The following is a 24,565-nucleotide window of genomic DNA, read 5'->3' on the forward strand; positions in this document are numbered from 1 at the left end:
ATTCAGGTTTAACTGAGGTAACGACGAGTGGTTGGGTACCTATGTTACCCCAACAACCAAGAGTTGTATATTCCATGCAACAGTGTGTACCTATGTCTAGTATCCCGACGACGCCAGCAATTGTAACCGTGTCGCAAGTTCAATCGATGCCTGTTGTATGTCAACCCCAAGTTGTAATGCAACAGCCTATTGACCCTGCAACACAACCACAATCGCCGACTGCCGGGACGACACAGATACAAACGGGAACTATAACCCCGCGTCTTGGACCGTCGGTTAGTGTCGCACAGCAAAACATGGCTTCACAACCATGGATGGTGCAATACCAACAACCTCAGTTTCAACAGGTGTACCAGGGATCTGAGCAACAGATCTTTGCGAATAGTGGGCAACCCTATATTCAGAACGGGTTAAATCAACCACTTTACAGTGGCCAAGCCCACCAACCATATCAGTCATATCAACATCAGTTGCATTATGCTGGTGTGCAAAGGCCTACTGCTCAGGCGATTCCATCGTATCCTGGGTACGCCTCGCCAAACCTGAATCAGCAGTTGCCATTTGTGGCGACCTTAGAATTACCAGACTTACATCGATTGACGAACGATCCAATCGCCTATGCCCATTGGTGGCCAGCGATCCCTCACAAACTTCCTTCGGACATTCCTAAATTCAATGGAAATCCGGGCGAAGACCCGTCGAATCATGTGATGACATTCCATCTGTGGTGTTCGTCGAATACCTTGAATGATGATTCGATAAGGCTTCGCCTTTTCCAGAGGACATTGACTGGTCCGGCGGCTAAATGGTATATTGAATTACCTAGAGCCTCGTTCGACAATTTTAGTTCCCTAGCCACGACTTTCTTAACACACTTTCAGTTACCTATAAGGTACGAAACTGGAACAGAGATCTTGACCAATTTTAAGCAGACAACGGCCACACATATATCAGATCATATACATGAGTGGCGTCGTCGGCGCAGAATGGTAAAAACCTATGTTCCAGATCAGCTATTAGCTGAGTGGTTTATAAAGTCGCTTCTGCCTGCTATAACAGAAGATGTGGCCAAGGGAGGCGTCGTAACAGAGGAGCAAGTTATTGCTCGTGCTCAATATTTGGACTTAGTATATACTCAGTCGGGCACGCTCTATGATAAGATACCTGACGCCCCCAGACCGGAATTTTCAATCCCTCCTCCTCCCGGATCGAATAGTGACTCTCATGCCGGTGATGGCGTGATTGGAATTGCAAACGCTAAGTCGACAAGGGATTCGAATAAGAAAACCCGTAAGACTTTGAATCAAAAAGCAAATCAAGAGATTCTTGCTTCGGAGGTAAACGCTGTATCTACGGATAAAGACAAAAACTCCAATCAACCAGGAAGCAAGAAGAAACAAAACAAAGGGAAGAAGAAGAAACAAGGTGGGTCATCCCCTCAAAAAACTTCTTCAAACCCTCCTGGGCAAGGGAAACAATTTTATCCATGTCAAATATGCGATGAAAATCATTTGACAAAGAACTGTCCGTTCAAAGCTGAGTTAAAGAGGTTCTTTAAAAGTTCCCAAACTTCAGCTGTGTTAACTGATCCATTTCCCGCCCCAGGTCAGAATATGGTTGATAGTGGAAATGCTTCCCCGTCTCAAGTGCTTATGTTGTCAGTTTCTAAGCAAAATGATGCTTTGATCTCGACTAGGAATAAAGATTATGGGAATCCGCCGGTGTCGAACGACAAAGGGAAAGATCAACCCAGTAGTTCGACAACAACTTCGGCAGAAGTTGTACCCCCCCTCACGCATGAATTAACAATAAAGCCACCTAAGGGAGTAGTACACAAGTCGACATTTAACCCTCGCGCCAGAGCGGCGCAACACTATAATATAGTGGAGGATTTGGCCCAATCGCCATCTGCTATGTCGACTCTTGAGGTACTACAAAATTGTCCATCCCAAAAGCAGGCATTGTTATCAGCAATTGGTGGAGTGGATCCTAAAGATTCCAATCTTGTATCCTTTGATCACAAAGGATATGATCCTCAGTTACCAGCGCAATTAGCTTTCCTTATACAAGTGAAAGCACTCAACAAAACTGTTCATAGAACGATTATTGATGAGGGGGCATCGACATGTATCATGTCGATGAGTTGCTGGAAAACTCTTGGATCTCCGACCTTGTCGCGATCTTCGACGACATTGAAAGCATTTGACGGTAGGTCGTACACTCCGTACGGTATCCTAAATAACTTTAAGGTTGAACTAGGAGGAAAAACAGTGGAAATTGATGTTGAAGTCATTGATGGCAATCTTGACTATAACATCCTACTGGGAAGACCATGGATATATGCCATGGCAGCTGTAGTGTCGACATATTTTAGGAAGATCGCATTCCCGTTTGAAGGAGGGATTACGATCGTCGATCAACAGAATTTCCTCCCTAATGGTTCACAAGTTACTGGAAGCATTCCCCTGATCCATGGGAGCGACCATTCAATACAAGATATCGGAGTAGGCTTGCTAAAAGATCCCACAATGATGGGAACTTTCGCGTTGCCACCTCCTTTCCATGTAGGGAATATCCCGTTTGTAGCAACATGCAACATGGTATCTTCCTCGAAGGTCGCAGAAGACAAAGTCGTCATGGATTATCAAGTGGTTTTGCCACCTAGCCCTATTGAAATATTGTAGCAATCAATGTTTCAGGCATGGGAGGCGAGCCCAAATCAACGCTTGTCAAGCGTCTGGGTAGATAGGTCTGGAGAATATGGTACCCCATTAGATCCATGGTCAAAAGTTCATGGGACTGACGAAGGAATCTTACAATCAATGATGATTGAGGGGGCACCATGGAATGATCACCACCATCGTTCCCTTCTTCCAGAGTGTGAAGAAGAAACTCAACACGACCTATATCACCCTTCAGTGTTTGAATTCCTAACAAATACTGTAAATACGGTGGATTCAGAGCGAAACCTATCCAATATTGAAGAGACCGTAGCCGTAAATATCTCGACAAAATCTGATGTTGTAGAGAATATTCATGTCGGCAAAAGTTGTTCCCCTTCAGAACTGGAAATATATGGTGCTCTCTTTCGCGAATTTAGAGATGTCTTTGCATGGTCATATGATGAAATGCCAGGCATTGACTCGAGCATAGTTGAACATGAAATTAAAATGTATCCTGATGTCAAACCAGTAAGACAACGGCTTCGCCAGGTTCATCCCAAGAAAGCCGCTGCCATTAAGGCAGAAGTTGAAAAACTTCTCCATGCTGGATTCATCTACCCGGTTCCTCTAACTGATTGGGTATCGAATATTGTCCCTGTTATGAAAAAGCAAGGGACGATAAGAGTGTGCGTCGACTATAGGGATGTAAACCAAGCTTGTCCAAAGGACAACTACCCTACACCCTTCATCGACCAGATAATTGATGAATGCGCCGGATGTGAAATCTTTTCCTTTATGGATGGATTTTCCGGGTATAATCAAATAAATATCCGCCCCCAGGACCAGTCTAAGACTGCATTTATTTGTCCGTGGGGCACATTCGCTTATCAAAAATTACCCTTTGGTTTAAAGAACGCAGGGGCGACGTTTCAGAGGGCAATGAATTATGCCTTCCATGACATCAAGAACATCGTTCAACCTTACCTCGACGATCTTCCGGCTCATTCGCGGAAGCGGACTGATCATCCGCGGCATTTGAGAGCAATATTTCTACGTTGCCGACATTACAAGATAAGACTCAATCCGCACAAGTGTGTGTTTTGCGTCGGTTCTGGTCGTTTACTTGGATTTGTTGTCTCTAAGGATGGGATTCGTCTCGACCCCTGTAAGGTTCAGGCAATCATTAATTTGCCTCCACCTTCAAATTTTCTTCAGATTCAGAAACTCCAAGGGAAAGCAAACTTTCTGAGGAGGTTCATTCCAAATTACGCAGAACTTGCCAAAGGTTATACTCGTCTTTTGAAAAAGGATGTGCCTTTTGTCTGGGACCAGGTTGCGCAAGCTTCCTTTGACGCTCTGAAAGATTCTCTAGTAAGAGCATCATTAATGTACGCCCCGGACTATCAAAGAGATTTTAACCTGTATCTAGCTGCAGCAGATACGACCATTGCGATGGTCTTAGTGCAAGAAGTCGATGGAATTGAACATCCTATTTATTATTTAAGTAAAAACTTAAATGACACAGAAAGTAAATATTCCTATGTTGAAAAACTAGCGCTTGCTGCTGTTCAAGCGATTCAAAGGTTTCGACATTATGTCCTCTTTAGGAAAACTACCATTCTGTCAGATTGCAACCCCATGACATATATACTGTCGCGACAGTTGCTTGGGGGCAAATATTCAAAATGGATAGCCATCCCTCAAGAGTTTGATTTGGATTTTGTAAAATCCAAATCGAAGAAAGCTCTAGTTTTCGCGGAATTATTATGCGATCTCCCATCGTCGTCCAACGATGAAACATCAGAAGAGTCAATCGTGGATGAACATTTGTTTCTGATATCAGTAAGTGATGAGTGGTATGGAGACATCATTGTTTATCTCCAAACCCAAAAATTTAGGCCTAATACCTCACACTCGGAACGGAAGCATATACGATACCAATCTAAAGACTACATGATCGTCGATGATACACTTTACCGTCGTGGTGTCGATACGGTTCTGAGGAGGTGCCTTACCCATGAGGAGGCTGAAAAAGCCCTGAATGATTGTCATTCAGGCGCGTGCGGGGGGCATCAATCTGGATATGCAACAACACAAAGAATCTTACGAGCAGGATATTTCTGGCCAACTATGTTTAAAGATTGCATAATAGCTGTCAGAAGTTGCCATGCATGTCAGATCTTTGATAGCAAAACCAGAAGACCGCCCGCACCCTTACAGCCGATAGTTGCTGTTGGGCCCTTCGCCAAGTGGGGCATCGATTTCATGCAATGTAACCCCACCTCGACCGGGGGGCATGGGTATATTATAGTCGTTGTTGACTATTTTACCAAATGGGCCGAGGCGATGCCTACATTGGATAACACTGGTGAAACAGCTGCCCTTTTCTTTTTCAATCATGTAGTCGCCAGGTTCGGCATCCCGCAAGCTATAGTGACAGATCATGGATCGCATTTTCGCAATCACATGATGGTTGAATTAGCTGCCAAACTAGGGCTATCTCACGACAGCTCTACCCCATATTATCCACAAGCCAACGGACAAGTTGAGGCAATCAACAAGGTCCTGAAGCGTATGTTGCAAAGGATGATCGGGGTTCACAAGAGAAGATGGCATCTAATCCTGTACTCAGCACTATGGGCTTACCGAACCTCGGTAAAGAACGCCACTGGGTTCACACCATTCCAATTGGTGTATGGCCTGGAGGCAGTCTTACCAATCCAGTGCAAAATCTCATCTCTTAAACTCGCAATTGACCTCCTCCCCGGAACCTCAGAAGAAGAGGCTCGTTTCTTGGAATTGATCCAATTGGATGAAAACCGTCGTGACGCCGCTTTGGCGAACGAAGCCCACAAGAAACGAGTCAAGGCGCAGTTCGACAAGAATGTCAAACCTCGTATCTTCTCTGAGGGTGACTTGGTTTTGCTTTACGACCAAGTTTCCGACAAATTAGGAGCAGGAAAGTTTAAGTCCTTATGGATGGGTCCCTATATTGTTAAAAGGGTGTTAGCAAAAGGAGCCTACGAGTTAATGGATTATGACGGGATACCACTGGCGCAACCCCGCAACGGGTTGTACCTCAAGCGTTACTATGCCTAAATAGTAACCTGAGTGCTTTTGTTGTATTTTGTTTTCGCTAAAATGTTTGTTTCGGTTAAGTAATCCGCCCTTCTCATTTGTTGCAGATGTCGAATTATTCTGAGACATATGTGGGATATGCTGACGGAGCGAGTCGTAGAATGTGGAATTTGTCCTCCGCAACCTGGGCCATTTTTGATCCAAGCGGCGAGTTAGTGAGTTTCAGAGGTGTGTGTATTGGGCGGTCAACGAACAATATCGCTGAGTATAGCGCGTTGATTGAACTCCTCTCTGATACCATCGCTCATGGTATACGCCGACTAATTGTTAGGCTAGACTCACAACTTGTGATACTACAACTCACTGGTATATATTCAGTCCGCAATCCAGCTATTTATCGTATGTTTCTAAGGGTTAAGATTTTGGAAAGAGAGTTTGATTTAATTCAATACCAACATATTTCCATAAACTTGAACACATTAACAGATTCATTAGCAAACTATGTATTAGATAGACATTTACAACATATATAAAAAGAGATGCATCGGTGCTATGCAAGTGGATCACGAATAAACTGAAATAAACTCCGAAAATCAAAATATATAAAGCTGTTTATAGTTTGTACATAATGTGCTGTAATCAAAACAAAATTGGTCATATGACCTAGAACTCAAAAAGATGCTAGGGGGCACCCTAGCCTAGTGGTGCTCATGAAAGTACGTCACGGTCTGTGCGATCATGCGCAAGAGACGAGTCCATCGTCTGGGCACGCCAATAGTGTGCCGCTGCAACTGTAAAGGTAACTCGTCAATCTGTACATCCGGAAGACCACGAGTAAGGCTCTCAACCTGCTCCTGCACAGCTGCAAGTATCTCAGTATCACCAAGGTTGCGAATAACAACTCTCCTAGCAGGCTCTGCTGCTGGGGCAGCAACTGGCGATCGTGGACGAACTACTGGACGAACAGGGCCAACATCTGCATGCACCCAAGAGTTTGATCAGTTTTGAACAGTAACATCATGAATAAAAACAATAAACAGTGATATGGTCAGAGATTTTACCAATAGCGCCCCATTGCTCGCCATCCGGAAGCACCAAGTCCGGATCACCTCGGTAGTCCATACCCACATATGGATACTCAGAAAATGCCATCTCCTGACGCTCGAACCACCTAAAGAAGGACTCAGTGAAAGTAATATGAGGTTGACCAGCATGCCGGGACATATGGTCAACCCACCTCTGCATGCGTGGCTCGGTCGGAGAAGGCAAATCAAGCATGATGTACTGAGGTTGCATCAATGGGATTTTCTCCAAGACAAAGACAGTCAGAATAGAACCAAATCCAAAGTTCTTCAGCCCCCCGTCCTTTACCTTGGTCAATTGACTTTTCATCTGAACAAGTACTGCATCACACCAGTTAAACACTTTCGGTTGGAGACACTCCAAGGCGTGCTGCATATAAGATCTGTTGGCAACATGTAAAGCTGCGCTACCGGCCATCCTACCAATGGTAAACAGAATGGACCTGAGAGACCTGTCAGTGATGTCACGGATATTGATCTTGCCGTCTTTGCTCGGCTGTGAACCTTCCCGGCAATACTGACGAATGTAATCTCTGGTGGAATTAGTCCCTCGGACCGTACCTGACAAAGAAATGGGGGCACCCCGCCTTGACAACCCAGTCAAGAAGTACATGTCCTCTATGGTCAAGGGGATGGACTTCCCCCTAATCTGGAATACTTGGTTTACAGGATCCCAAGCATCAAGCATATACTGCAGTAAAGAAATCTGTGCTCTCATGCTAGAGATACGGAAGAACTTCAGTAGGCCACAGTTCCGAAGCGCGTTCACCGTGACCGGGTCATGGAGCGCAACCATGTCTTCTGCTTCATGTTCTCGTTCTCGCCATGTAAGGGACATTTTGTCCAAAGTTCCCTACAATCAAACAAGAGAAGGAGTAAGTTCCTGATTTTGATGAAAATCTGGTGAAAAATCATAAAAAAACTCATGCAGGATCAGCTTTTCTAAGCCCAGCGCAGGCAGAGAGTCTTCCCCTTGCGCTGAGAGTCAGTCTGCCATAAGGCTGCCTGAAATACAACGCAAGTTTCGAAAGGGGAACCTGCGCTGATGCTAGGGCGCCCTGATGAAACCCCTGGGGCTCAGAAACCCTGAAAAACATGCATGAAACTGAAAAAGGAAACCATGAAAGTGAAGGGCTAAGGTTTAGCTCCTACCTGGTCCAAACGGCGCCGAAAATCGTCCATAGAATCTCCCGGAATCAGCTGGTGAAAATCAAGGAAGAAGAGGCACCTCTAGAGCTCCAACAAGCAAAATGCAAATGAAATGGTAAATGAGAGGTAAAAACCCCTTTTTACACAGTTTAAAGTTAAATATTAGGGTTATAATCTCGTTTTCATGCAAATATTGTCCATTTCTAACAAAATTTGTTGCAGCAATTGAAGATGAAGTACTACATTTGAAAAGAGAAAAGCTAGTAAAAGTAAAAAATTAAATTTGACCATGAACCGAGCAGTTTTACCACGGAATTTATGCTCGTTAAAAAATAGAAAAGTGTGAGCAAAAGTTTCTCCCAGAGTTCAAGCTCATTAAAAAATGAACCTATCTCGGTAAATAACCATTGCGATCGTAAATTTATCAGCCTTAAAAGCCTTGGTCGTGTTTTCATCCATCACCTCCATTTCATTTGGCCGGTCGTTCACCCCCATATGTGTGTTTACCCATTTTGAGGAATAGCTGCAAAGAGTGATTTCACCTAGCCATCCTTGTGACACTACCGTGATTGGAAAATTCCAATTTGTACCTGGAATCTGCTGCTATCCCTGTTTATCACTCGTTCCTCAAAAAACGAGTCTTCTTTGAGCTCTTTTCACTGACTCGTAAAATATGAAAAGTTTGCCGAGTTTTGGCCTTCCAGCTCGTTAAACGATCGGAACGCTATCCCTCCTCTAGATTTTAATCTTTTTGGACCTGAGGGATTATTGCACAAAAGGATCGAGCGCTTGTCTTGTTCGGCTCGTTAAAAGTACCGAACAGCCATCCCTTCTGTATTGTTTTATACTTTTTCGGACTTAAGGGATTAGATGACGAAAAAGGAATCATGGAGTTGACTTTCTGTACCTTTTCAGACTCTCTAAAAATGAAAAGGACCGAGTTTTCCTTGTCGTTAGACTCGTTAAAATGATTAAATAGCGACAAACTTGTCTTTAGACAAGAACGAGTTTCCCTATCGCTAGGCTCGTTAAATCATAGCGATGGGCTTGCCCGAAGGGCAGGTTATAGAACAAGCATATGTTATCCTCCTCAAGCTTGACAAAAATAAAGAGGTACTGGTCAGAAATGACTGGGGAAAAATTGGGAGAACATCAAAGTTTAATGGTAGCAAGTCACTCTTGAACATGACACTTTTCCTCCGTACCACATCGGGTTGGGTTGTTTCATTCACCGGTCTCATCGCCATGGTCCTCGCCAAACCATCCACATTTGGGGTAATGCTACCGATCCATCGCATCAGTGTCGTTATATGTTCAAGAGGGGTCATTCTGAAAGTGTCAACCGTGTCCCATCCACTGCCATACATTATCCTTCATCCATTCATGATCGCCACCCTGAATCATATGTCACAGTTTGTTTTCACCTCCACTAAAATCATTAGCTCCGTTCCGTGTCATTGATGTGGGATTCATTAAGGCCCTCCTTTGACGGATCGCTTCTTGTCGACTTCAGCTCATTATCCAAGAAGTTGATCTAGGAACACCCCCATCAGTACTTTGAAGCTTGCATGCCTCAATGGCAAGTTTCTCACTTCCGGCGACAGGTATACATCAATGACCTTCGACCAGAAGATTTTGCGTGGCGTTCGACGCCAAGTCCTCTATTCACGCCACGTGAATTGTACTGCAGTACCTTGAGGGTCATCGTCATTATTGGTGATTCCTCTCGTGCTTGTTAACGGTTTTCATTATTGACCGGTAATCAAGCGATGTCTTTCCGTGTTCGACTTCAGCGAAATTCTCACATGGATCGACTTGTACTTAGAGTGAAGATCGAACGAGTTTGAAGACCCCGGATCTAGTTTCATCCATCCGGGTTGCGATATATATTCAGGAAATATAAAAGCATTTGCCATGTACATCATTGCAGCAGATGATCATCCTATTCAAAGGATGATAATTTCAGCAGAAAATTATCAGTCTACCTTCAGACGATCGTCTGTCATATGTACCAAAATGTATTTATAAAAGCTGAGCATGGGAATGCCCGCCTCAGCTAGATCATGAAAATAGAATGAAAAATAATGTATTGTATTGTATTGTATTACAGGGCGCCTCCTCAGCACTGGAATGAACTTCGGACCCTCTAGATAAAGCATTTCACCCGATAAACGGCCTCATACTTTAGGGGGCAACTGTTATAGACATTTTTGTGCCTTGCGACATGGAGCATGAAATGTCAATAATTACAGGGATCCTCAGTCCCTAAACATGTTGTTCTTACCCCTAAAAGAACAAGGTCATCAAACCACAGCACTTCCAATCAGTTCTCCACCTGAAAACACTTCAAAACAGGCTATTTTTGGATCATGTCAGCTGCTCCACTGAGCATCTGCGCTGGAATGCAACTGCTCCTCCTTGTACCTGCGCTGGAAGTCAAATCTAATGAAGGCTACCTGCGCTGGGCAAGATTGGCCAAGTGGCACAGTCATTCTGCAAGGTGTCAACTGCCCAGGAAGCTTCCAAACTGACACTTGGTTCATGAGATTCGCCCTGTGATGAGTAAGAGGTACTTGATCACCATGTGTAAGCAAGGATCTCCAAGTGGACTCAAGAACTGAAGATTAACTGAAGAGGGAGAGGACACTAGTCAGCTCTATGCCAGCCTCAAGCTGACTCATCCTCTCTTCTTCTCTCCTATATATAGAGCTCTTCTATGAGGTCTAAGGAGGCTGGAATTTTGTGTAAAGCAAGGAGGTGCTGTTGGTTTACAGTTAGAGCTATTGGGTGATTGTTTTACTAGAGGTGAAGAGGAGAGTTCTTGCTGCTGGGGAGGTGCTGCTGGATTGGAGCCATCAATGGTTGTAACCTTCTCAGAACCCTGTTACTTCTATCAATAAAGTTTTGCATGTTCTCCTATATACTTGTATTGCATTGATGTATTGTATTTACTTGTATATTTGATTCACTCTAATCCATGCATCAGTTATGAGTACATGTATCTTGTAGTTCCCTCTCTCGTTTTGTGCAGGATCTGTGTGTAGTTGGACTGGCAAAGAGAGCAAGGAGCTGGGTACAAGAGACAAAGAGAGAGGATAAGGATCGACTAAGCGAAAGACACCAGGTTGGTTAATCTTTTCTTCCTTCTCTCTGTACTTTCATAAAGGAAAATATCAAAGCTTTACTTTCAGTTGTTGCTAAAGACTGTCACCTTTAGAGTAGGGATAGGGTCATCCGAATCGGATACTTTTCCCCACAACACCCTGCAGATCCAGCAACTTGCTTGTTCTTCTTCTTCTGCGGACAATTTGTGGCATAGTGTCCATGCTGGTGACAGTGAAAACACTTCACCTTGGACATATCCTGCTTCTTGCCTTTCGCACCAGACTGAGAAGCTTTCTTGCTCTTCCCTTTCTTTGCTTTGGCAGCCAAAGCACAATTCTCTTCATCAGATACCTTTGATGAAGATCCATTCTCACCTTTATTGTTACTGAGTTTATCCTTGAGCGCCAAGTCGCTCTTGCTTTGGAATAACACTTGCAATCCGTTGAAAGACATTTTCAACAACACTGCTGCAAATTCGAATTCCACCAGCAACCAACTCAACTGCTTCCGATCAACCCTCGCTTGATATCCTGTAAAAATCTCTTCTACAAATCAAGCTGCTCCGATACCATGTAGAAATTTTTTTCTACAAATCATCTAGCTCTGATACCATGTAGAAACTTTTTCTACAATTATCTAGCTCTGATACCATGTAGAAATTTTGAATAATTTAACACATATTCAACAGAGATTATCTTGATCATACAATTTAAGCGGAACATGTATAATACATAATCTCCTCTACGTTGATCAACAATATAGCAGCATCAATAACAATAAAACATCAAGAGCATTCACACATTAACACAGTATGTATCCCGGGGAAAGCATCTCGCTAAAAACCCCACACTATCTGTATATTAATGATTGAGTCATGTAACATTACACAGCATAATACTTCTCACAAGTATCTCCACCTCTGTTACACACAATACAGCTCAGATCTGATCTCCAAATCTCTTCCACTGCTTGCCTGCCTCCCCTGCTCAATACCTGCTCAAGAACTGATGAGAATTGCTTCCCAAACTCGATTTTCACCTGCAAAATAGTCACTCACTCTTTGTGGACGTGAGCAAAGGCTAAAATGCGGGCCAAATACATGAGAAAACTCATTGGCATACTCAATCCCTTGATTGTGCAAGATCTGATGCACAACTATAGTCACAACTGATAGCAATCTGGTTCTCTACCACTTGTCCCTGTTGAACTGAACATGCAACTAAGTTAACTGATGCATTCTTTAGTTGTATTATGAGTTAATAATTAGTTTAACAACTCATCATTAGTCTATCTGCAGTTAGACTAACTACAACCAATTTAACTAAGTTAAACTGAACACAACTCCATCAACTGTACCTCCAGTCCACTAAACTCAACTCACTTGAGTTCTAACTGAAGTCATGCATGCAACAACTCAACTAACTCATAAGAAAAACGAATTTCCTTCTGACAGCTGCATGTGCCACTTCCGTAGCTCAAATTGAAGTGCTCCAAGAGAATAAGATCAAGTTTATAGTCCAAATATTATTGTGAGATAATAATATTTGACTTTTCTATTTTTGACAGCCAGTCTAAAAATAGACTTGATCACTCTCACTGTGATCACTCACACTTTCATCAAAAATAGAAGTCCATCTATTTTTCCCAACTTGATCAATCATCCATAAACATAGACATGATCCATATGTCTAAAAATAGACATAGTCTAAAAATAGACTTGCGCCAAAAATAGCCTGCGGGCCCACTTAGTGAAGGCGACTCTTTTCACTAAGCTCCATCATCTTGTTGCAATCTCAACACAGGTGCGTCCGGGACACAGTGCAGTAACAGGAGATCTGCGTGGGGACGCAGAGCGACTAAAGTTCAGGTGCGTCCCTGGAGCAAAGTACGCGACGCGATAGTGTTTCTGAGTGCGTCCCTGCAACAACAGGACGCAGTGCAGTTCAAGGAACAGTGCGTGGGCACGCAGTGCAGCAGAAGGATACCTGCGGGTGTACGCAAGAAAGCCGAAGGTGAATTGCGTCGCGACGCAGGCCACAGAAGGGAAAACTGCGTCTCTGTCTTAAGATGTTCTGTTGATTGAATTTCTCTGTTGATAAGGTGTTCTGGGTTAGTTCTGTTATTGCTGATCTGATAACTGTAGTGGACTGTAACTGTTATATACTTGATGATCATTTGATGCTTTATGAAAAGAAGTAGGGGGTTGTAGCTCCCTTCCAGGAGAAGACTGGAAAACGAGAGAGAGTTGTAGCTCTCTGCAGGTTGCAACCTGCGTACTGGTAAAGGACTGCACCAGTACAAAACCATTGTAAAAGGAGTTTCTAATTTGAAAGAAGATAGAGACATATTGCAGCAGGTGGTTTTCACCCACATTGGGTTTCCACCTTACATCTTGTATTATTTGGTGTGACTATCTGTTTTCTTTGTTCATGCTCATTATTTTATGGTACTGACATGCAAAAATAATTCAAAGATCAAATAAGGAAGATTTATTAATTGCTAGATAATACTGATTCACCCCCCCTCTCAGTATTATTTCCAACAATTGGTATCAGAGCCAAGTTCTTCAGAGAAGCTTGATCGCTTGAAGGTAGATCGTTCATCATGAGCAACTACGAGAGAGAAGCATGAATCAGGCCACCGGTTTTTGATGGGACAAACTTCAATTATTGGAAGGTAAGAGTTACTGCATATCTTCAATCTCTTGGTACAGAAGTTTGGGACATTGTAGAAACAGGCTACGCTTTTCCTTCAGCTACTCCTACAGATGCGGCTGAGAAGAAGAAGTATGAAACAAATGCGAAAGCAGTCAGTACTCTATTAGGATGTATATCCCAAACGGAATTCATGAAGGTAATGCACTACAAATCCGCAAAAGAGATATGGGACAAAATTGTCACGAGCTATGAAGGAGATGAACAGGTAAAGCATGCTAAACTTCAAACTCTCAGGATTCAGTATGAGACTCTCAAGATGTATAATGATGAAAGTGTGGCTAATTATTTTCTTCGGGTAGATGAGATTGTTAATTGTATGAAAAATTTGGGTGAAGAAATAAAAGAGGCTATAGTGGTTGAAAAGGTTCTAAGATCATTGTCCCCCAAGTTTGAATCTAAAGTATCTGCAATAGAAGAAAAGGAAAATCTACGAATTCTCACTATGTCTCAGCTACATGAAATTCTAACGGCTTATGAAATGAGAAAGGGAGGTCCATCAGATAGAAGAGAAGATGCTTTCAAGGCATCAGGTAAAGAAGATTATTATGAAGCAAGCCACGTCCCAGAAGAAGAAGAATCAAATTTTGTCAGAAATATTCAAAGGGGTTCTGGAAGATTCAGAGGTAAGTTACCTTTTAAATGCTTTGCTTGTGGAAGAGTAGGTCATTATGCTGCAAAATGTCCTTATAAGGATAAAGGAAAGGAACCTGCTAGATGGAACAAGAAACAAAGTGCAAATAAGAAAAGCTACTACACCCATGAAGATAGTGATGGTCTATCGAACAGTGATGAAGATGAACGAGGTAATGAATATAAGTTGTTAATGGCATTTGAAGATGATGATTATATGGATGCTGTAGATGTGGATAACCTTTATGAGGAAATTACTAGACTCAAGAGATGTATAGAAGAAAAGAATGTGATCATTGATACTCTACAATTTCAAATTGATGAAAAAGAAAAACATCTTGAAAAACTAGAAGGTGAAATTGTTGGTCTTAGAAAAGAGATTGAGAAAACAAAAGCTATTAATCTTAAGTTTGTCAAAGGATCTGAAACTTTGGATGAGATTATCAATGTGCAGCGGTCTCCTCTAAACAAGATAGGTCTGGGCTATAATGGAGAAACCTCTCAAGCATCCACCTCAAAGAGTTATCTTGATGCGGCAAGAAGAAATGGGCAAAAGAACAATGAAGATCATCAGGTAAAGCAGGGACGAATTACAAACATAAACTATCAGGGGCAATCCATCTTAAGGGTGAACAAAAGCTACAACCAGACACAGGTAAAATCTTCTCAATTTGGTTCAAGAATAGATGAAAATAGAAATTACAATCAGTTGGCTGGTAGATTCGATAACCGCAGAAGTTTCTTCAATGGACAATGCTTTTCTTGCCATAACTTTGGTCACAAAGCAGCTCAATGTGTTGCATATAAAACGATCATGACTAGGGAAGCTCAAAAACAAAGAAGTATGACAGGGATTACAAAAAGGACCTATAACAACTTTTCAGTTCTTGAAAATGAAGTTGAATGTTCTATTTGCAATAATTTTGGTCATGAAGACTCTGAATGCAGGAGCAGGTTTCAGCAGAAAAAGGAACAAGCCTCAAGCACCAAAACATGGAGAATAAAGGAACCTCAAACAGAAAGATGCGGGATAGCTTTTTATGCAGAAGGACAGGAAAATCTATGGTACATTGATAGTGGATGTTCGAAGCATATGACAGGTGATAAAGAAAAACTTGAATCTTATTCTGCTCTAGAAAAGGGAAAGAAAGTCTCTTTTGGAAATGATACTCCTGCAATTATAAAAGGAAAAGGCATTGCTCAGTTAAAAGAAAAGGTCAAGGCTGGAAATGTTTTGTATGTTGATGGATTGAAGCATAATCTTCTAAGTGTCAGCCAGATGTGTGATCAAAGAACCGAGGTTATATTCAGATCGAATGGATGTCTTGTTCGTGATCTTGATACAGGTAAAACAGTGCTCAAAGGCAAAAGAACTCCAAATAATCTGTACATATTTGAAGAAGGACAACAACAATGCTATCTGAGCAAGGATGAAGAGCATTGGTTATGGCATCGAAGGTTGGGACATCTAAGCTTCTCACAAATAAGAAAAGCATGCAAATATCAGGCAGTTCGCGATCTTCCAGATATCAAAATTCCTGACAACACCATATGCAAATCATGTCAGTTTGGAAAACAAACCAGAACTAACTTTCCAGAGAAAGAAGGATCAGCTAGCATGCCTCTTGAGCTAGTACATACAGATACATGCGGTCCCTTCAGAAAAAGAACACCTCGAGGAGAAGAATACTTGATATTATTCATTGACGATTTCTCCAGGTTTGTCTGGTTAGGACTTATGAAGCACAAAGATGAAGCATTCGAAAAATTCAAATCCTTCAAAGCCTTGGTTGAAAATGAATCAGGTCACAAAATTAAGTGCCTCAGATCCGACAGAGGTGGGGAATTTACTTCAAATGAATTTTTCGATTTTTGTGAAGAACATGGGATAAGAAGAGAATTCTCTACAGCAAGAACTCCCCAACAAAATGGAGTTGTGGAAAGAATGAACAGAACAATCCAACAAATGGCTCGTGCTATGCTTGATGAATCAGGAACTCCCGCAACCTTCTGGGGTGAAGCTGCACATGCTGCGGTTGTTATTCTCAACAAAACAAATGTCCGGGTGAACAACACTCAAACTCCTCATGAGCTTTGGAGTGGTAGGACTCCTTCGGTAAAGCACTTCAAAATCTTTGGGAGCAAATGCTATATCAAGAATACTAATGAGCAGCTTGGAAAACTTGAACCTAGAGCAGATGAAGGCATTCTTCTTGGTTACTCTCCATATAGCAAAGCATACAAATGCTACAATAAAAGACTTGGCAGAATTGTTGACAGCATTGATGTAGTGGTTGATGAGAAGGGATTCCTAGGCAAGTACATCGTGAAGACATCGAAGAAGATGAAGGCTACCCTCAAAGACAAAATAATGAAGAAGAAGAATCTCAAGAAGAACCTCAAGAAGAACCAGAGGAGAAAACAAGAATAGAAGAGAAGACTCCATCCAGATATGTTCAGAAGAACCATCCAGAATCTCAGATTATGGGACAGAAAGAAGCAGGTGTACAAACTAGAAGAAAAGTTGCAGAAGCTTCAAGCTATTTGGCATTACTCTCCTCAACGGAACCACAAAATGTGAAAGAGGCATGCAAGGATGAATGTTGGGTGAAAGCAATGGATGAAGAACTTGAGCAGATCGAAAAGAACAACACTTGGGAGCTGGTTCCTAGACCAAAAGATAAGAATGTTATCGGGACAAAATGGGTCTTCAAAAACAAATTGAATGAAAATGGAGAAGTAATTAGAAACAAAGCCAGACTTGTTTGTAAGGGGTATGCGTAGCAAGAAGGAATAGACTTCGAAGAAACCTTTGCTCCTGTTGCAAGACTTGAGGCCATCCGAATGTTTCTTGCTCTCTCAAGTTTTCAAAACTTCAAAGTATTTCAAATGGACATGAAATCAGCCTTTCTGAATGGAGACTTGGAAGAAGAAGTATACATTGAACAGCCAGATGGGTTCATTCTTGGAAATGATCCAAACCTTGTATGCAGATTGAAAAAGGCCCTCTATGGTCTCAAACAAGCTCCAAGGGCTTGGTACTACCGCTTGGACAAATATCTTCATCAACAAGGTTTCTCAAAAGGTTCAGCAGATAGCAATCTTTATATAAAAGTTGAAAATGAAAAATTGCTAATACTTGTTGTGTATGTAGATGACATTATTTTTGGCAGCAATGAAGAAGCTATGAGTCAAAGCTTTGCCTTGGTCATGCAGAAAGAATTTGAAATGTCCTTACTAGGAGAACTGACATATTTCCTTGGTTTGCAAATCCAACAAAAGGAAGGAGGAATCTTTTTATCTCAAACCAAGTATCTCAAACAGATTTTGAAGAAATATGGCATGGAAGATGCAAAACCAGTATGTACACCCATGGTCACAGGATGTAGCCTTAGTGCAAATGATGAATCTGCAGCAGTACATCAACCAACCTACAGATCTATGATTGGAAGTTTACTTTATTTGACAGGTACCCGACCGGACATCATGCATGTAGTTGGAATAGTTGGAAGATTTCAGGCAAATCCGAAGGAGACTCATCTTCAGGCAGTGAAGAGAATTTTCAAATATCTTCAAGGGACTCAAAATTATGGCTTATGGTATCCTAGAGATACAGATCTTACTCTTCATGCTTATACAGATGCAGATTGGGCCGGAAGCGTGGATGACAGGAAAAGCACAAGTGGTGGTGCGTTCTTTATGGGTTCCAGACTGGTATCTTGGTTCAGCAAGAAACAGAGTTCAATTGCCTTGTCTACAGCTGAAGCGGAATATGTTGCTGCTGCATCTTGTTGCACCCAACTCCTTTGGATGATGCAGACTTTGCAGGATTTTCAAATCACTTGTACACCACCAATACCCATCTTATGTGATAACACAAGTGCAATCAGCATCTCCAAGAATCCTGTTATGCATTCAAAAACCAAGCACATACCAATCAAGTACCATTTTCTCCGGGAACAAGTACTTGAACAGAAGGTCAAGTTGGAATATGTTCCTTCTAAAGAACAAGTTGCGGATATTCTCACCAAACCATTGCCCAGGGACACTTTTGAGTACCTCAGGCAAAAGCTGGGGGTTGTTGATGCATCATCTTATAGTTGAACCTTTTCTGATTGATGGTACAGGTTCAGGGGGAGCATATAATGCATTGTTGGCATTATGGAGGATGGTCAGAAGAAGATCTTGGAAATAGCTGCAATATGTCTCTATCTCTTTCATGGTGGATTATGGTTCTTTGTTGCAGATCTGGGGGAGCATGAGCTTAGGGGGAGCATACCCCTTTGCCCTTGATGTCAAAGGGGGAGAATGAAGCTGAAGTTTGTGAGGTTGCCATCAAGTCCAAAGGGGGAGATTGTTGGCATTATGGTTCAGGAATGGCTATATGTTACAGGTGTTGTCCTTGATGGCAACCCATTCAGGTGATAGATCACTGTATTTCAAGTCAGCAGCAGAGGTTGATGATCAGCTATCAATTATTGAAGAAAATAAGGGGTACGCAGGTACAACTTACAGAAAGTGCGTACCCGCAGGTAAACCATGCAGCAACCGCATCCCGAGACGCAGGCCAGCCGTTCAGGAGGTGCGTCCACCCAGTGCACACATTTCAAGGCAGAGAAAAGCACACGTGGGGGTTTCTTGTGTTTTACTCCTGGTATCTAGCCGACGGTATTGTGTTATTATGGTGTCGGCTCGTGGTATTGTTCCATGATTTGAGGAGGAGCTTGCCTATATAAAGCAAAGGAGATCACTTGGCTAAGTATCTTTTGCAATTGAATATCTTTAGATCTGAAATTTTGGGTTATGGTCTTAAAAGCTTGATCTATATGAAAAGGAAGTTGAAGGCGAATCTGTGAAGGGTGATCTTCGAGCGCATGATCAGATCTGAGTATCTGTGCCACTCTAGTAAACTGTCTATTCAGCCCTAATCAGAAGGTCGCAGGTGTTTATCAGAAAAGCTGCGTGGGGACGCAGCGCAGTAACAGGAGACCTGCGTGGGGACGCAGGGCAGACCAAGTTCAGGTGCATCCGGGACGCAGTGCAGTAACAGGAGATCTGCGTGGGGACGCAGAGCGACTAAGGTTCAGGTGCGTCCCTGGAGCAAAGTACGCGGCGCGATAGTGTTTCTGAGTGCGTCCCTGCAGCAACAGGACACAGTGCAGTTCAAGGAACAGTGCGTGGGCACGCAGCGCAGCAGAAGGATACCTGCGGGTGTACGCAGGAAAGCCGAAGGTGAATTGCGTCGCGACGCAGGCCACAGAAGGGAAAACTGCGTCTCTGTCTTAAGATGTTCTGTTGATTGAATTTCTCTGTTGATAAGGTGTTCTGGGTTAGTTCTGTTATTGCTGATCTGATAACTATAGTGGACTGTAACTGTTATATACTTGATGATCATTTGATGCTTTATGAAAAGAAGTAGGGGGTTGTAGCTCCCTTCCAGGAGAAGACTGGAGAACGAGAGAGAGTTGTAGCTCTCTGCAGGTTGCAACCTGCGTACTGGTAAAGGACTGCACCAGTACAAAACCATTGTAAAAGGAGTTTCTAATTTGAAAGAAGATAGAGACATATTGCAGCAGGTGGTTTTCACCCACATTGGGTTTCCACCTTACATCTTGTATTATTTGGTGTGACTATCTGTTTTCTTTGTTCATGCTCATTATTTTATGGTACTGACATGCAAAAATAATTCAAAGATCAAATAAGGAAGATTTATTAATTGCTAGATAATACTGATTCACCCCCCCTCTCAGTATTATTTCCAACAAACGGCTTTTTGAAATCTGCGCTTTATCATAATCGGGCATCGGGAACACTTAAATCCTTATGTTGACAATTTTGAAACCCCGATCGCCGATAGCGAAATCGCATCGCATCGGGGTGAATGGGCATAACAATGTGCATAAATAGTGTATCGCCGATTGCCGATTGCGATATCGCATCGCATCAGGGGTATGACCTGGGCGCCTTATTATTGTGCATAGGATATTGCCGATTGCCGATTGCCGATTGCACTATTCCATCACATCGGGGTGAAAGGGTTGGGGTGCTTTAAGACTGCGTAAAGAGTATCGCCGATAGCCGATAGCGATATCGCATCGGCGGGAACCCATATGTCACTTATTTGTTTTTTCTATGCCATTGCGATATGCGATCTTGCGATCGCTTTATCGCAATGATAAAAGATTGTTTTATTTGATCAAAAATGGGTTTTTTAAAAGGTTTTATATAATGTCTTCATTTGGTTATCGGACCTTTTTTAACAATACAATATTGATACCAATTAAACTCTAAAGGGACCCATTTCATATGATAATTTTGTAAATAAACATGATATGAAATGGGGGGTTGTTGTAGGGCACAACAATTGGCGATTCGCTGGAAGAACCAGTTATCTCTGGAAAGCATAGAAATACTTAAACTTTTTCAAAATAGAGTTCTAATCAAAGGGGAAAATTCTAATATAACTAGGTATATATGCATTTCGAGTAAAATGAAACTATTTTGCTAACTTCCTTTCTTTTTTAAGAAAATAAATACATTCTAAGTTTTAAATAGGCCTTTATTGGTTTATAATGATAAAACAGAAAACCTTTCCAAATCAGCTTTTATAGTAAACTCATCTGTCATAGGTAGAGCCTCTGCTGCCAGCAAACGTTTATAGTTTCAACAGGGATACCTTTTAACCATGCTATTGTCCATTGTTCCATCCAATTAAGAGTGTGATTAACAGAATGAATTCAAAACATGTTTTCATATTTTGTATTTCTTCTTTTTTCTGTCATTGACAAGATAAAAAGCCATTGTCCTGGTTTGGTGGCCAGCTATTGACAATGCCATTCATTGGTAGTAATCTAACCGAACAAGCCGGCTCGTGATGAGACCCCTTGTCTTATAATTTTAATCCATTACCCTGTTTTGGTATGCAGTATTGGTAATGTCGGTTAAACTATTTCCCTATGAACATGGTAAGTAGGCTTGTAATAAGACCTCTTATCTTTAATATCAGATATTTTAGAATTACACTGTGAGTAATCATAAACTTTAGTGAATGGGATGAACAATCTTCTCCTTAAGAGTAAATGGATGACAGGGTAAGAGTTGAAGATGTTGGAATTGGATTAGCTTCTATCTTGATATTGATAACCTTTTGACACCAATTTGAAAACATAAAATGATTTACAATACTTCTAAACTTTGAGAGAAGTTCACAAAACTTGAAATGTGGTTTCAAAATACAATGATACCTAATTTCCTAGAAATTATCCCTTTTGGTTAAGAGTTCTATTATTTTAAAAGCAAATATCACACTAATTCTGTAGATCAAATTTTCAAACACAGCAAAGGTCAATAGTAAATACCTTACAACATTATTTTCTACAAATCTTACAAACTACAAAAATCTATCAGACTAAAAGGAGAAGGGGTTACCTCCTCAATTAAAGAATTTCTTCAAGATAAGGCCATTAACAGGGAGAGAATCTATCAACCCTAATAAGTGTTGCAATATAAAGGTCGAATGGCCTATCTTTTCACAGATCTGAAATGGTCCAAGCCACATCTTCTGGAACTTGGTGTGTTTTCCCTTGTCCTCATGGGCTTTGTCCCATTTCAGAACTAAATCACCGACTTGAAATTGTTTTGAACCGGATGAGACTGAATCAAAAGCTGCCTTGATGATTTGCTAATGTTTGGCATGAATGACCCTGGCTTTTTCTCTTTCCTCTTCTAATTTTAGAATTTGATCATGTCTAAGTTGAATAGAAGAAGAAGGAGTTTCCTCAATGAACTAAACTAGGGCTAGAGAAGGAAGAACAAGATTTGTGGGTAGTACTGCTTCTTTCCCATACACAAGGTTGAATGGGGAAGATCCTATAGAAGCTTTCTGTGTTATCCTATCAGCCCATAAAGCAAACATTAAGGATTTATGCCAGTTTTTATGATTCTGTTCGATAGTTCGCTTAATGATTTTGATGAGATTTTTATTAGTAGATTCCGCTAAACCATTGCCCTGGGGATAGTAATTAGCAGAATATTTCAATTTAAATCCTCTTTTAATAGCGAAATAAAACATAGCATTGCCTGAGAAATAAGATGCATTATCAAAAACAAGAGCATTTGGGACACCAAACCTAGTAATGATGAATTGATCTATGAATTCAATGATTGCTTCAGAATTTGCTGTCTTCAAAGGGATTGCCTCAACCCACTTAGTAAAATAATCGGTAGCAGTAAGGATATACTTATGCTGTTTGGAAGACGGTGGAGTAATTTCCCCAATGATATCCAATCCCCATTGCTCAAATGGTTGTTCAATGTTGACTGGTTGCAGAGGGAAAGCTGGTTTACGTTGTCTTCCACTAGAAGTTTGGCAATTGAGGCATTTCCTTACATACTCGTGGGCATCTTTAAACAGAGTAGGCCAATAGTATCCAGCATGAATAATTTTGTGAGCTGTTGTATCAGCTCCAAAATGTCCTCCTGCTGGTCCATCATGTAACTCCTGCAAAACCTTTTGTGCTTCAGGTTTCTCAAGGCATCTTAATAAGATAGAACCATAATTCTGTTTAAAAAGCACATCATCAATAATTGTAAAATTCTTTGCTTTCAACCTAATGGCCCTTTTGTTCTTGTAAGACAGGTTTGGAGGTGCATAACCATTCTTTAAATAAAAGATTAAATCCGCATATTGAGATTCAGAATCAGTAACACTTATCTAATTGATTTCTTCAGTTTGATCTGTATCGCTTGATTCTGGAATGTTGGATGCTCCTGCCAATATCCTGCAAAAAACTTGGCCCCTAACAATCTTTGCTGGCCTAGTTTCTAAGTCATACTCTTGAAGCGCTGTGACCCAATTTGCCCTTTTTTCATCCAGTTCTTTTTGGATTAATAGTTGTCTAACTGCAGGGAAAGGAACTATAACTTTTGTGTGAGTTTTCAAAAGGAAGGGTCTATAATGCTTGACTGCTTTAAATACAGCAAAGGCTTGTTTTTCTACATCGGAGTAATTCAATTCAGCACCCTGAAGATTTGAGCTAAAAAATGAAATGGGTGCTTCCAAATTGTGATCATTTAGTTGCGTGAGTACTGCAACATACGATGAGTTGGATGCGATGGTATACAATGTAAAGTGATTAGAAAAATTTGGAGTATTTAAGGCTGGGGCATTGATTATTGATTGCTTGATTAGATCAAAAGCTTCTTTTTCTGCTGATCCCCACTTAAAGACTGAATTTTTCTTAATCATTGTTTGAAGTGGAAAAATAATTTGAGAAAAATCTGGAACAAATCTTTTAACAAAATTGATCTGGCCTAAAAATGACTGCATTGATTTTTTATTGTGTGGGAAAGGGATTTCAGAGATTTCTTTGATCTGATCAGGATCAATATAAATGCCATCTTTGGACACAATAAAACCTAAGAGCTTCCCTTGATCAAGAGCAAAGAAATACTTTTTTGGGTTAAGGGAAATACCATATCTTTTGCAACGTTGAAAAATTTGATTTAGATCATGCAAATGATTATACCTCTCCTTAGAGAATACAGTAATATCGTCTAGATAGACGACTACTGTTCTATTAATCAACCCTCTAAAAGCTATATCCATAGATCTTTGGAATGTCGCTCCTGCATTTATAAGTCCGAAAGGCATTTTCTGATATGCATATGTTCCCCATTTTGTTCTGAATGTAGTTTTAAGCTGGTCATCAGGATGAACCAGGACTTGGTTATATCCTGAGAAACCATCTAGAAAGGACATCAATTCAGAGCCTGCTACCGATTGAAGTATTTGCTCCATAGTAGGTAATGGGAAATTGTCTTTCAAGCTTGCTTTGTTCAAATTTCTGAAATCAATACAAATTCGAATGTCACCATTTTTCTTTCTGACTGGCACCATATTAGAGACCCAGTTTGAGTGTCGGACAGGAAAAATAATCTTGGCTTTCAAGAGTTTGCTAAGTTCCGATTTTATCTGGCTCTCTAAGTTTGGATGTATTTTTCTTAACTTCTGCTGAATCGGTTTCTGATCGGGGAGTACCGGAATGGTATGCTGGATAATGGATGTATCATAAGTCTTCAAATCATCATATTTCCAAGCAAAAACCTGTTTATTTTTTCTTAACAGTTTAATGAATGCCTC

This window comes from Pinus tabuliformis, chromosome 2_1, assembly GCF_031772625.1.
Source record: "Pinus tabuliformis cultivar Carrire ecotype Pingquan chromosome 2_1, CPIR1, whole genome shotgun sequence".
Classification (NCBI taxonomy): domain Eukaryota; kingdom Viridiplantae; phylum Streptophyta; class Pinopsida; order Pinales; family Pinaceae; genus Pinus; species Pinus tabuliformis.